At 42.1% G+C, this 12,714-nt stretch overlaps 1 non-coding gene across 1 annotated transcript; it reads left to right on the forward strand.

The window, feature by feature from the left end:
* The first annotated feature begins 1,760 nt into the window (after positions 1-1,760).
* LOC147827276 (U6 spliceosomal RNA) lies at positions 1,761-1,866 on the forward strand. Its single transcript, XR_015452839.1, has one exon. It is a non-coding gene; the product is annotated as a U6 spliceosomal RNA (small nuclear RNA).
* Positions 1,867-12,714: the final 10,848 nt, after the last annotated feature.

Raw genomic sequence — 12,714 nt, forward strand, 5'->3', positions numbered from 1 at the left:
AAGTATTTTTTTTACAATGGTGGAAAACTGCCTAACACACAAGGGCATGCTATGTTTCCTCCTGAGCATCCCCACCACATCTAGTCTGCCTCTAGATCTGTGGTAAAAGATAGAGTCAAGCATTTCACATACCCAAATAATGATAATTTTTTGCTAATTCACATTAGCAGAAAACAAGGAGATGGATGAGTGTGGACTCTCAAGACATTAGACCAAGAAAGGAAAAACATAATTTTTTACCTCCCATTTCTGATTTAATTCTGGATTGATAAAAGGGGGAACTTACCAGAGGATCTGGATTTAGTGTGGGATTTAGCTGGCATTTAGCTAGCTGGGATTTCTTGTATCTTCTTGGGAGGTCAGCAGTCTTCAAAGACAGCCACCATGAACCAGCCTTCCCTGTGTTCATGCCCTCACTTCTTCCATTCCATGATGGAGGGGGGTGGCCAACTGACTGGCTGTAGCCAAAGGATGCAGCAGAAGAGGAGGTCAGGAAGCTTCTGTTTTTGTGAGCGTTGAGCAACCAAGTAAAAATCCAACTATGGGGAGAAAGGTCAGTCCCTCAGCTTTTGAGGAACCTCGGCTCCAAAGATGGCCACTGTCGATTCCTCCCTGCTCTGCACACCCTGCACACCTGTATATATGTGGTGCCTCTTCCTGATAAGTGGAAGCATTGTCCCTTCTCTCTTGGGGTGGTCTGGCTGCAACTGCTTTGATATACAGCATACAGTAGATGTGGTATTCTGGGACTTCTCAGGCCAGGTCTAAGGGGAATTATCAGCTTCTCCTTTCTCCCTTCTATAACCTTTATTCTTGAGACAAACTGCCTTTCTGAACAAGCTGCCCAGCTGTGAGAAACCGATGAGACACAGAGAGGCCCCACGGAGGAGGACAGAGGCCACCAACTAAAACCTCAGCCAACAGCCAACGGCCAACACCCCCTGTGCGTGCTATCGCTGCTCAGAAGAGGCCCCAGGGCATGCAGGCCACTTGTGCCTTGCCAACTTTTAGAAATGGAGGAGAAAATAAAATGGGATTGTTTGGAGTGGTGAATGTTGGGGTGATTTGTTAGGCAGCACCAGATAACAGATAACCTTCAAAGGGTTTTGGAATTCCAGCTTTCTACTGAATGCCTGCCAGCTTCCTGTCTCTCTATAAATGGACGCAGTGAGCCTTAGATGCCATTGGCCATTGAGGTCACTTTCTCCATCTCAGATCTTTGTCTCTTGAGCTCCTGTGACACAAAGTTCTTATGCTGGAAACAGCTCACTCAATGTCCTGAGCTTTTCTCCCTCCCCCCAAAATGCCTTGGAAGCAACATTTGTTCCACAGGAAGAACACCCTGGAGAACAGTCAGGTATTTGTTACCAACTATGATTGTCATTATTGTGCCTTGTTGTAAGGTGAGGACCATGTGTGAGCCCAGCCACCAGCAGTCTCTTTCTATCATGGCACTGGGTTTTCCCACTCTGGGAAACAAAGTAACAGAGGGAATAAATATCATCATCATCATCTTCATCAACACCACCAGCAGCAGGAGCATCACCATGGTTACAGTCACCATCACTACTGTCATCATTTTTACTGTCACCTTCGTCATGTACCATTTCTTGAACATCTCCCCAATCTAGGCTCTTGACCTGGATTCTCATGATGATTTGTCAGGCTGTGTATGGTCCTGAACCTCCTTTCAGTTGGGAGGGAGCTGAGGCAGGTCCAGATTAGTCCACTCACTCAAGGTCATACATAGGTCACTGTCGGTGCTTGCTTCTGAGGCACACATCCTAAAATTGAATGGTACAGAGAAGAAGAGTATGGCCCTTGCTCAAGGATGATATGCAGATTCATGATATATTCCATATTTCTGCTCTCATAGAAGAGAGTATAATGAGGTCACCAAAGTTTAGGAAGGACAAGGGAAAGGTGGATAGAGAGAGGTTAGATTATAGACACCGAAATACAGTTAGATGAGAGGAATTGCTTCTAGTATTCTCTAACACAGTAAGATAACCATAATCCACAAAAATTTACCATTTCAAAATAGCTAGAAAGAAGAGTTGGAAAAAAAGATAAATGTTTGGGGAGATGGAAATACCAGTTACCATGATTTGACCATTGCACATTATATACATATATCAAATTATCTACTGTACCTTTTAAATATATACAAATAGTCTGTGTCAGTTAAAAATAAAAATTTTCTGGGAGTGATGGTGTAGGCCTGTATTCTCAGTACTCTGGGAGGCTGAGGCAGGATGATCACAAGTTCAAGCCTCACCTGAGCAACTCAGTGACTTGGTGAGACCCTGTCTGAAACTAAAAAGAGCTGGGGATTTAGCTTAGTGTGAAGGCCCTAGGTTCAATCCCCAGTACCACCAAAAGAAATTTTTAAAAATAAACTTGGTTGGCTCTGGGGCCAGGGATTTAGCTCAGTGGTTTCACTGCCTGCTGCACAAGCAAAGGCCTGAGTTCGATCCCCGGTACCAAAAAAAATAAATAAACTTGGCTCATAGGACAATTAAAATCCAGATAAAAAGGATGTTTGCTGCCTTCTACATGTTTCTCCTTTCCCCACCAACCTTGGAGAAATAAGGATTTTTAAGGGGCTCTGGGGTATCTGGGATGTTGACAACATTATCAAGCTGTATTCCAAATGCCAGTGATGAGAATGGCACTCTTTTGGGGGATAATACCTCCTGGCATTGGAACTGGAGCAATGTAGGCTGAGTGTCGAGCTGTCATATTCTGAAAGGTCATGGGCCAGAGCTAAGGGAAAGCCAAGCGTCCCTGCTTTATTTGCTCTGTGTGATCGTCTCTCGGAAGTTGGGCAGGCACTAATTAGACGGCCACTCGGAAAGCTGCTATCACTAACTGGAAGCCATCCAAATTGCTCTCTTTGTTCTGAAGCTTTGGGAGAGGATGCCCCCCTCCCCAACTCTCCTTCCACCCCATCCTCGCTTGCCAAACCACAAGGACCACAGATACAGCTAATTGTGTCAGCTTGGCTCGGCACTGGTTTCCAGATAGCATCTTTCATTAGCCTTGACCTTCCGGCTGCCTGGCTGCTAGACCTGTGGGGGTGGTGGGTGATGTATTTGTTACCCTGGAGACATAGGAAAATGGTAGAGCAGGAGGCCGAGGATGTGGGCAACATCTCCAGCTGGCCTCTAGATGATGTGCCCTCTTTCCTCCAGAATTCCTGTGCTCTCACAAGGTGGCAGGAAGCCCCCTCTGGATGCCAACAGTGGGACTCTCTGAGGGTAACAGTAACCTGGGGTCAGTTTGCTGGCTGTCTCAGTGGTGAGTATCTTAAAGGTGCCTTAAAGATGGTCTCCAAGGTGAGTTTTTGAAGGCAGACAGACAGGCATTGCATTTCATTTATTATTCTTGTACCTCATTTCCCTCCCCTCAAACACACATATGCACATGTACACACACACACACACACACACACACACACACACACACACACTCTGCCCACCCAGCCCTAGCAGTTGGAGGCTCTTATGCAATGTGTAGAGAACTTAATTTGCACCATTTATGCACCAACGGGCTGGACTAAAGACCAGGAAATGATGGTTGATCTACATGGTGTGATTGAAAAATACAGTGAATGTTTAAATTGTTAAAAGTATTATGGTAAAAGACACATTGCCATTAATACCCCCCAAATACTCTCCCTTGCTTGAAACACACTTGTCCCATCATTCTTGCTCTTTCCTGAAGCAGTTCTGGAAGTCTTCTTTCTTGAGTGTCTTTAGTTGTGCTGTTGTGATTGACTTGATGTCCTGAATTGATTCTAAATGTTTACCTTTCATGGTCATTTTGACTTTGGGGAAGAGCCAGAATTTCCACAGTGCAAGATCTGGTGAAAAAGGTGGATGAGGACACACCATATGTTTTTATTTGACAGAAACAGCTGTAAATGTTTTGAATTGTACTTTGGCGAATAAACAGTTTCTAAGTTCACTACCCCAAGGCTCATGCCAAGTTCTGAGCCCAGGAATCAAGCAAACAGGATTGGGACTGTGAATCTGAGAGGGGCCTCACTTGTTCAATCCTCCACAAAGTTGGGAGGGTTGGCCTTTTGAGAGGCAGAAGTGCTACAGAGAACATACAGAAATGGGTGTGATGTCATTCTTTAGTCTCCCTGCTGTGGCTCCCTCTGAGCAAGTGAGCAGGGACCTCTATCCATTCTTTGGTCACAAGATGGTTCTAGTCACAGCTCCACAGTGGCCAGTGAGCCAGTGACCAAAGAAATGGCAGAAATGCCTTATACACAAGTTGGACTGGGTCATCTCCACATGGGACCACCAGTGGAGGTTGAGCAGTAGCTACTCTTCTCTTTTCTGTCTTCAGTCTTCAAAAATCTTTCTTATTCTTAGTGCAATCAAGGCCACGTGGAGTGGCTGACTTCAAACTTTCTGCTTTTTTGTCAAGAATTTTGAAACCATCAGTATCCAGTATTACCTGCCTTCTTATTGCTTGTCAGCCTTTTTGGAGGGGCATAAAACAGACTTGGAACAGCCTGTGGGAAGGGGTAGTTGTCATTGAAACATCATCTTAGCGCCATAAAATAAGTGTTCACCTTCATTTACACAGATAATAATGCTAACAATATTGAAAAGATTTAGAAATATGACCAAAATTCCCCCAAACCATTAAAATGTGGGATCCAGTAATGATCCTTATAAAATATTCAGGCCAGGAAGCAGATTGTTTTCTACAGACAACAGAAAAAAATTTTTTAAAAAAATTTCTAACCTAGAAAATGTTGCCAGCATCCCAGCTGGCTGCATTATATAGAAGTCACTTCAGATATAGATTTTTTTCCACCTCCCATCCTTTGTGAGAACCACTAGCAGAAGAACTGGCAGTCAACAAAGTAGCCTGCTGGACAGGCTTTTGTTCCTTGATTCCATCAGAGAGATTCATTCTTTGTGGGGAGTCCATGGAAGACACCGATTCCCGAGCTGTGTGCCAAGGAGAACCCTGGCCTTGTTTAGTCTGACAATATAAACCTGTGGAAACTGGCTGGAGGCTGAGAGCCAGTCTGATGAGGGCTCCTCCTGCACCCCAGCTGAGAGACTTGCAGCCCTGTGCTCAGCACATGACCAGCTCGTCCTATTCTTCCAGCAGCCAAGTGCACGGAGTCCTTTCATGTGCACACCGGTGCTGAATGCTCCACACACTGTCTCGTTCCATCCCACAGCAGCCTCATGGTGTGAGCTAAAATCATCTCCATGTACACCCAAGATGAATTCCTCAGGCTCAGAGACTGAGATCACTTACCTGAAATCACAAAGCTTGTGGGTGGGGAAGCCAAATTTTGAATCTGACTTTTTCTCATGCCTGAGCCTGTACTGCTCTGATTATTTTAGGAGTTAAGCATTAGAAGAATCGAGTCTCACAAGATCTTCATCTTGCTGAGATTTAACTTTGGATCTATCTCCTGGCCTGGTTTTACAGCAACAATCAAAGCAGGCAGGCTCCACTCATGACACTGGCTGAAGACAAGCCCCAAGGGCCAGTTCAGCATCTCTGAGCATAGCACCCCTCTTCTGAAGTCTGACCTCCTTCCCTTCCTTCAATAGCTTTCTATTTTAACCACAAGGAAGCAAGTATCAGTTTCATTTTGAGCAGCTGTACAAAGGAGCAGGTAACTTACTTTGAAGGGGGAGGGAGTCACATGCAGAAGGGGCAGACTGTTCAACCAGGACTGGTGGCATTCAGAAGGATGGGGTGGGGGCTGGCGTGGCTCTAGCCACAGGAGTATTGGATCTCAAGGGACATTCACCGTAGCCACACAGGGGCCTGGGCTGTACCCAGAAGGTAGAGGACCAGTTACCATGCCATGATCTGAAGGGCATGCAAGGATGGTGCCTACACAGTGAGAATTCTCGGTCTCCAAGGCTTCCCCTGCCATTATTGTTCTCGCAGGCAGACAGAGATGTGGGATGGACTTGGAAAAGCTAACAGTTTGGCAACCCTTTAAGTGCAATTATTTTGATATTTGTTCAACCTTCTTTTTAATTCAAAGAGAAAGGTGGATTCAGGGTTGGGGGCGATGTGAGTGAGGAAGATTCCTGGCAGTGGTACTGAGCCTGGCCTCAAATTGGGAAATCTTATCCAACAAACAAAGCCCTGCCATGGACAGAGATCAGGCCCTTACAAGTCTTGCCATGGTCCATTAATTTACTAGACGTGCTTTTTGGGTCTTATCTGCCAATGGAAGTAGCTCACTGTGCTGGTTTTAGAACATGGCTGAATTCTGCTTCTGCCCTCCCACCTTAAACAACCAGAAAGTCAAAGTGGCGCAAGTGGTGTTTTCAGGCATCATGGACTGTTGCCCGAGAGAAGGAAAGTTAAGAGTGGTAAGGCTCATAGAGTATCTGAAATGGAAAATACACTGCAACAAGAATAAAAGTAGATTAGACACTACAGGAAAAAAGATCAGTGGATTTGAAAATAGAGCAATAGAAATTATTCAAAGCAAAGCACACAGGGAAAAGGACAAGGAAAGCAAACACCACTAGTGATCAATGTGACAGCAGCAAGTGATCTAACATATGGGCAATTAGAACCTAGGAGTGAAGGGGTGGGGAACTTTGAATAAATAATATCCAGGGCATTTTTGAATTGATGAAAACCATAAATCCACAGATCCAAGCTCAATAAACCTGTTCAGGAAGAATAAAGCATAAAGGAAGCTCATATTATGTCATATCATATTATGGTCACTTTTAAAAATCAGTGATCAAGAGAAAACCTCAAAAGCAGTAGGAAAAATGGACACATTATATATCAAAGAAGAAAGGTTGAGATAAAAGCAGACTTCTCTCCAAAAGCCAAGTAATACAGAAGATGATAAAGTGATGTCTGTAGAGGACTAAGCCTTTAAAAATCTATCAGTTTGTAATTCTATATCCACTGAAAATATTTTCCAAAACATTAGGCAAAAGAAGAATCTTTTTCAGACACATAAACACTTAGGGGAACTAATCCCTCTTAGACTTAAGCTACAAGACAGGAAAAAGCAAGTTTTTCAAGCAGAAGGAAGTAGAAATCAGAAAGAAATGTGGATAAATGTCAAGGACTAGAAGGTGTCAGAAAAGGTAAATATGTAGGTAAGTGTATAATCTGTTTTTATACATGTAAAGATCACTTAAAATATATTTGTCTGTTTAAAGTAAAAATAGTAATAATGTATTGTTTGGTTTGTAATGTCTACAGAGGTAAAATGTCTGGCTACACTAGCACAGAAGGTGAGAGAGAAGAATCAAAGACTGTTTATGGTTTTAACTCCATGTATGAAATAGCATAGTATTTCTAAATGGAATCAAATTAAAGATTCATATTGTAAACTCTAGAGCAGTCATTAAACACACACACACACACACACACACACACACTGATAGGTAAATAATAGATCACTAACAAGTCAATAATGGGGATAAAAAGGAATCCTATAAAATGGTTAATGTAAAAGAAGGCAAGAGAAGAGAAAGAAATAAGGAATAATAACAGATAAAATGAATGAAAAATAGGGCTGGGGATTTAGCTCAGTGATGTCACTGCCTGCCTCACAAGGACAAGGTCCCAAGTTGATAATTATATTAAAAGCCAGAGATTGTCAGTTTGAATAAAAAAGGAGTACAAGGCCTAGCTAAATGCTGCCTGAAAGAAACTTATTTTAAATATAAAGACATAGGGCCAGGAATTTGGCTCAGTGGGGCCATCGCCTGCCTTGCAAGCACAAGGTCCCGAGTTCGATCCACAGTACAAAAAAAATATATGTAGAGAGAGAGACACAAATTAAAAGTAAAAGAATTAAAAATTATATACTATACTAACACTAATCAAAAGAAAGTGGGAGTGGCTATTTTACCATCAAAGTAGATTTCAGAATGAGGAACATGATAAGGGGTCAACTCATCAAGAGAATATCATAACCCTACATGTCTATATCACCAATAACAGAGTTTAAAAACACAAAGCAAAAACAGAACTTCAAAGAGGAATACAACACAATCAAAATCTATAATTTGTGTCTAAATTAGGAGAGTAGATGCAGAGAGAATGCACAATGTCTGAGGCTCCATCACAAAAGGTGATGTACTTTCTGCCTTGGGAGCCTCCGTCTTCCCCTTTATATCTGAGTCATGACTTCTGCATGGAAAGGAAGTGCAGGTCATCTAGATAGGCTATGCTTTGGTGTCCTACCTGACAGCCCCAGCTGTGATCCCAGCCAACAGCCACCATTATCTGGCCAATTTGAGAGTGGACAAGTCTTCCAAGGATTTCAGTCTCCAGCTGTCAAGCCACCCAGCTGATGCTGACAAGAGCAGACACAAGCTGTTGCAGAAGTACATTGCAGAAACATGAGCAAAACAAACCGTGTCATCTTTTTGTTTCTTCAATGCTTATTTCTCTTTCATGTAAAAGAAGCCTCAGGTAGGCCAACACAGAAACTCATCCATCATTAGGGTGGGCCCCTTCTGTTGGCTGACAACATGTTTAGTTGCCAATCATGGTCCAAGATGATTTCTTGGACTCCAAACATCACACTTCAGCCTAGTAACAGATATTGGGGTAGACAGCTGATAATGTCAGTCTGTCTTTCTAACCTTCAAATTTTGAGACATTTGTATATCATAAAATTCTCTATTTTAAAGTGTATAGCTCATGAGTTTTTGGTATATTTACAGCATTGTGAAACCAGTGTTTAATTCCAGAATATTTTCATCACCCCTAAAGTAAATTCCATACCCATTAGCTGTCACTACTCATCCCCTATAATGTCCCCAGGCCCTGGCAACCACTCATCTACTTTCTGTATTTATGCATTTGCATAAATGGAATCATACATACTTTTATGTCTGATTCCCTTCATTACCATAATGATTTCAAGGTTTACCCATGTTATAGTGTATATCAGTACTTCTTTGCTTTTTATGGCTGTACCACATTTTGTTTATCCATTTATCAGTTGATGGACATCTGGGTTGTTTCCACTTTTTGGCTATGTTGAATAATGCTGCTATGAACATTTTGCACAAGTTTTTGTGTGACCCTGTTTTCAATTCTCTTGGTTAAATACCTTGGGTATATACCAATATCTCAGAATTGCTGGGTCATATAGCAGCTCTATGTTTAACTTGTTGAGAAGCTTCCAAACCATGTGCTGCCATGGCCACTATATTTTACATTCTCACTAGCAGTTTATGAGAGTTCCAATTTCTCCGTATCCTTGCCAAAGATTGTTCCTTACCATTTCTAAATTATATCTATCCTAGAGAGTGTGGAGCAATATCTTTTGGCTCTGATTTGCATTTCATTAGTGATAAATGATGGTCAGCCTGTTTCCATATATGTATTTATTGGCCATTTGTATAGCTTCCTTGGAGAAATGTCCACTCAAACTGTTTGGCCATTTTACAATTAAGATTTTTTTCTTTTTTCCTGTTGAGTTGTAAGAGTTCTTTATATATTCTGGACAGTAGACTCTTTTTTTTTTTTGTATTAAATTCTTTTATTGGTACATTGTAGGTATACAACACAATTACATTTCTCATTGGGAATTGTACCTTTACATAATGCATCTTGGTTCTTATTTTTTCCCCATTCCTAGCCCTCCCTTCACCCCCTCCACCCTTCCCTATTTACAAAGACTTCATTTACATTTTTTCCATTTCGCATCATTTTTCCTTTCGCTTCTTTCCTTTCCCCTGCCCCTCACACTACCCCTACCCCTTTGGACCTTTTCTTCCTATTTTACATTATCGATTATTCATTCTAATCATTGGTACATTTTAGGTATACAACATAATGACATTCATCATTGGAAATTTGCACCTTTGCATAGTCTCTCTTGGTTCTTATTTTTCACCCTTGCCCAGCCCTCCCTTCAACCCCTCCAGCCCTCCCTATTTACAAAGATTTTGTTCCTATTTTTCCATTTTCTCATATTAATCCCATTCCCTTCTATCCTTTCCCCTAGCCCTCCCACTTCCTTCCCCTTTGCCCCTTTTCTTCCTATTTCACATTATCTATTATACATTTAGTCCTTATTTACATTTTCAGTTTCTCACACCAGAGAAACTATTCGGTATTTACACATGTGTTGGATAGTAGACTCTTAACAGTATATGATTTGTAAGTATTTTCTCATAGTGGATTGTCTTTTCACTTTCTTCCTTTATAAAAATTCTTTTTCTTTCTTGGCAGCACTGGAGATTTAACCTAGAGCCTTCATACTCAAGTATATCCCCATCCCTTTTAAAATTCCTTATTTTGAGATAGGATCTTGCTATGTTGCCCAATCTGGACTTGAATTCGTGATCCTTCTGCCTCAGCTTTCTAGAATGCTGGGAATATTGGTGTCTTGGGTGACTGAAGTCACCTTGTGTGGAGTATTATGGTTTAGATCTAAAATGATCCCTGAGAGTCTCATGTGGTCCAAGATGGGGCCTAGCTGGAGTTGTAGCCTGATTGGAAGAGGTGGGTCATTGGAGATGTGACCTTGAGGGTTGTATTCTTTTTTTTTTGGTACTGGGGTTTAAACTCACAACCTTGCACTTTCAAGGCAACCGTGGTGCCACTAAGCTAAATCCCCAGCCCAAGGGTTGTATTCTTGTCACTGGCTCTTCCTTCTCTCCAGTTTCTTGGCCACACCCTTCCACCTTTCTGGAGTTGACCATACCCTTGTCCTTTCTGGAGTTGGCTGACCATCGACCGAACCCACTGAAACTGTGAGCCAAAGTAAACCTCTCCTCCATTAAATTGCAGGTATTAAGTAATTTATCATAGCAATGACAAATACAGTGGAGTTACAGTCCCTCTCCATGATGATTGGGGCAAGAGACATGCGCCACAGCTCTCTGTGGGATCCAGCTGTGGGTAGACTTCACCTTTTGGGTGTGTGTTGGGGATTGAACCAATGGCCTTGTGCATCCAAAGCATGTGCTGTACTACTGAGCTATACTCCTAGCCCCTAGAGTCCATCTTAAACTGCATTCCTTCATGGCTCCTTTTGTTCCTCTCTCCTGCTTCTCTTGCACTCATGCTTCTTTCTACTGAGAACATTTCCTTAGTAACCCACAGATATTTGCATTCAGTTATCAGGTTCTGCTTCCAGAAAACCCACCCTCAAGACAAGATGCACTCTCAGATCTAGAACTCCACTTGGCTTTGTCCTTTTGGCCTGTTGGCCTTCTTCAGTGTTGTAGTCTAAAAGCCATTGGGCTGGAACACCTGAAGTAGATGTCTGCATGGGGGCAGGAGTTTGTGGTTGCCTGGCAGCCTGGTAGAAGATATTGGCTCCTGAGCAGAGAGGAGGATGTTTCTGTGGAGAAAGTGGTCCAGGAAGCATTGAATGGGATGACAGTGCCCCGCAGGTGAAGAGGGAGACTGCACAAATGGAACTCATGCTTCCTGCCCTCTGTATTGGTGGTTTCCACGTTCAGGGATTCAGCCAATTGTGTACCTAAAATGCCTGGAAAATAATTGAGTATGTGCTGAGCATGTAACAGACTTTCTTCTTGTCATGATTCACTAAGCAATGCAGTACCACAACTATTTATACAGCATTTACATTGTCTTAGGTGTTGTGAATAATCTAGAGATGATTTAAGATATATAGTAGGGTGGGGTGCGGCTCAAGTGGTGGGCTATGTGCCTTGCATGTACCAGACCCCATGTTTGATCCCAGTACACACACACACACTTACATACACACACAGATGAAGATGTATGCAAGTATTACACTTTTTTTTCTTTTGAGACAGGGTCTTACTATGTAGTTCAGGCTGGCCTTGAACTATGTATGCTGGCATCAAACTTTTGGGCATCCTCCTGCCTCACCTCCAGAGTGCTGAGATTATAGGCATGCACCACAACACTCAGCTACTACACTATTTTATATGATACTTTTGTGGAGGGGTCTGGAATCAATGTGCTATGATACCTGGGTATGACTGCATACAAGTGAAGAAAGAGATATAGAAGATGCATGTGGCCACTGAGAGGGCCTGGGAGCATCACCTCCTCAATAACAATGAGCACCCTTAACATTTAGATCTTGGTTTCTAAATATCATTCACCAGTAAAAGGAATCAGGGCTACTTGGAGAAATGACTGACTTCAAAGCTGGGGCAAAGGAAGTATAAGATAAATAAAAATATATTTTTTCTAGAAAATAAGGAGATGCTCAAAGTAGTGCAAGAAAATGTCAAAGAGAACACAGTATCTAGCACAGAGAAGCTGCCACTGACCAGTTCTGGGAAAATTTGAGCATCAAAATAAATTATATTAAAACACGTTATAATCCACTGAAAAGAAACAAGAACTTATGAGACCACATTGATAAAAGTAAATAAATGAATACATACCTGGGGAGAAAAGAAAGCTTTTATAATAGAAATTTATCTAATAAGTGTAGAATAAATAAGGGAATTAGAAAAATCACCGTTTGGCAAGCATCATGGTAATAACTAATTCTGCCAAGATTTATCAGGGAATGCTAAACTAGGAGGTAAAAGTTTATGAGGAATAGGATACATGGTCTCCAAGTACCTCACCACAACATACTTCATAGTCTTTTTTGGGGGGGGGGGTACCAGGGATTGAACATGGGACCTTGTGCTTGCAAGGCAGGGAGCAGAACCTGGCCCATACTTGCTAATTATAAAAGAGAAAAGAGCAACTTGACACAGA

The sequence above is a fragment of the Heterocephalus glaber genome, unplaced genomic scaffold (genome assembly GCF_053883595.1).
Source record: "Heterocephalus glaber isolate CG9 unplaced genomic scaffold, H.glaber_assembly_v1.0 deba00001452, whole genome shotgun sequence".
Classification (NCBI taxonomy): domain Eukaryota; kingdom Metazoa; phylum Chordata; class Mammalia; order Rodentia; family Bathyergidae; genus Heterocephalus; species Heterocephalus glaber.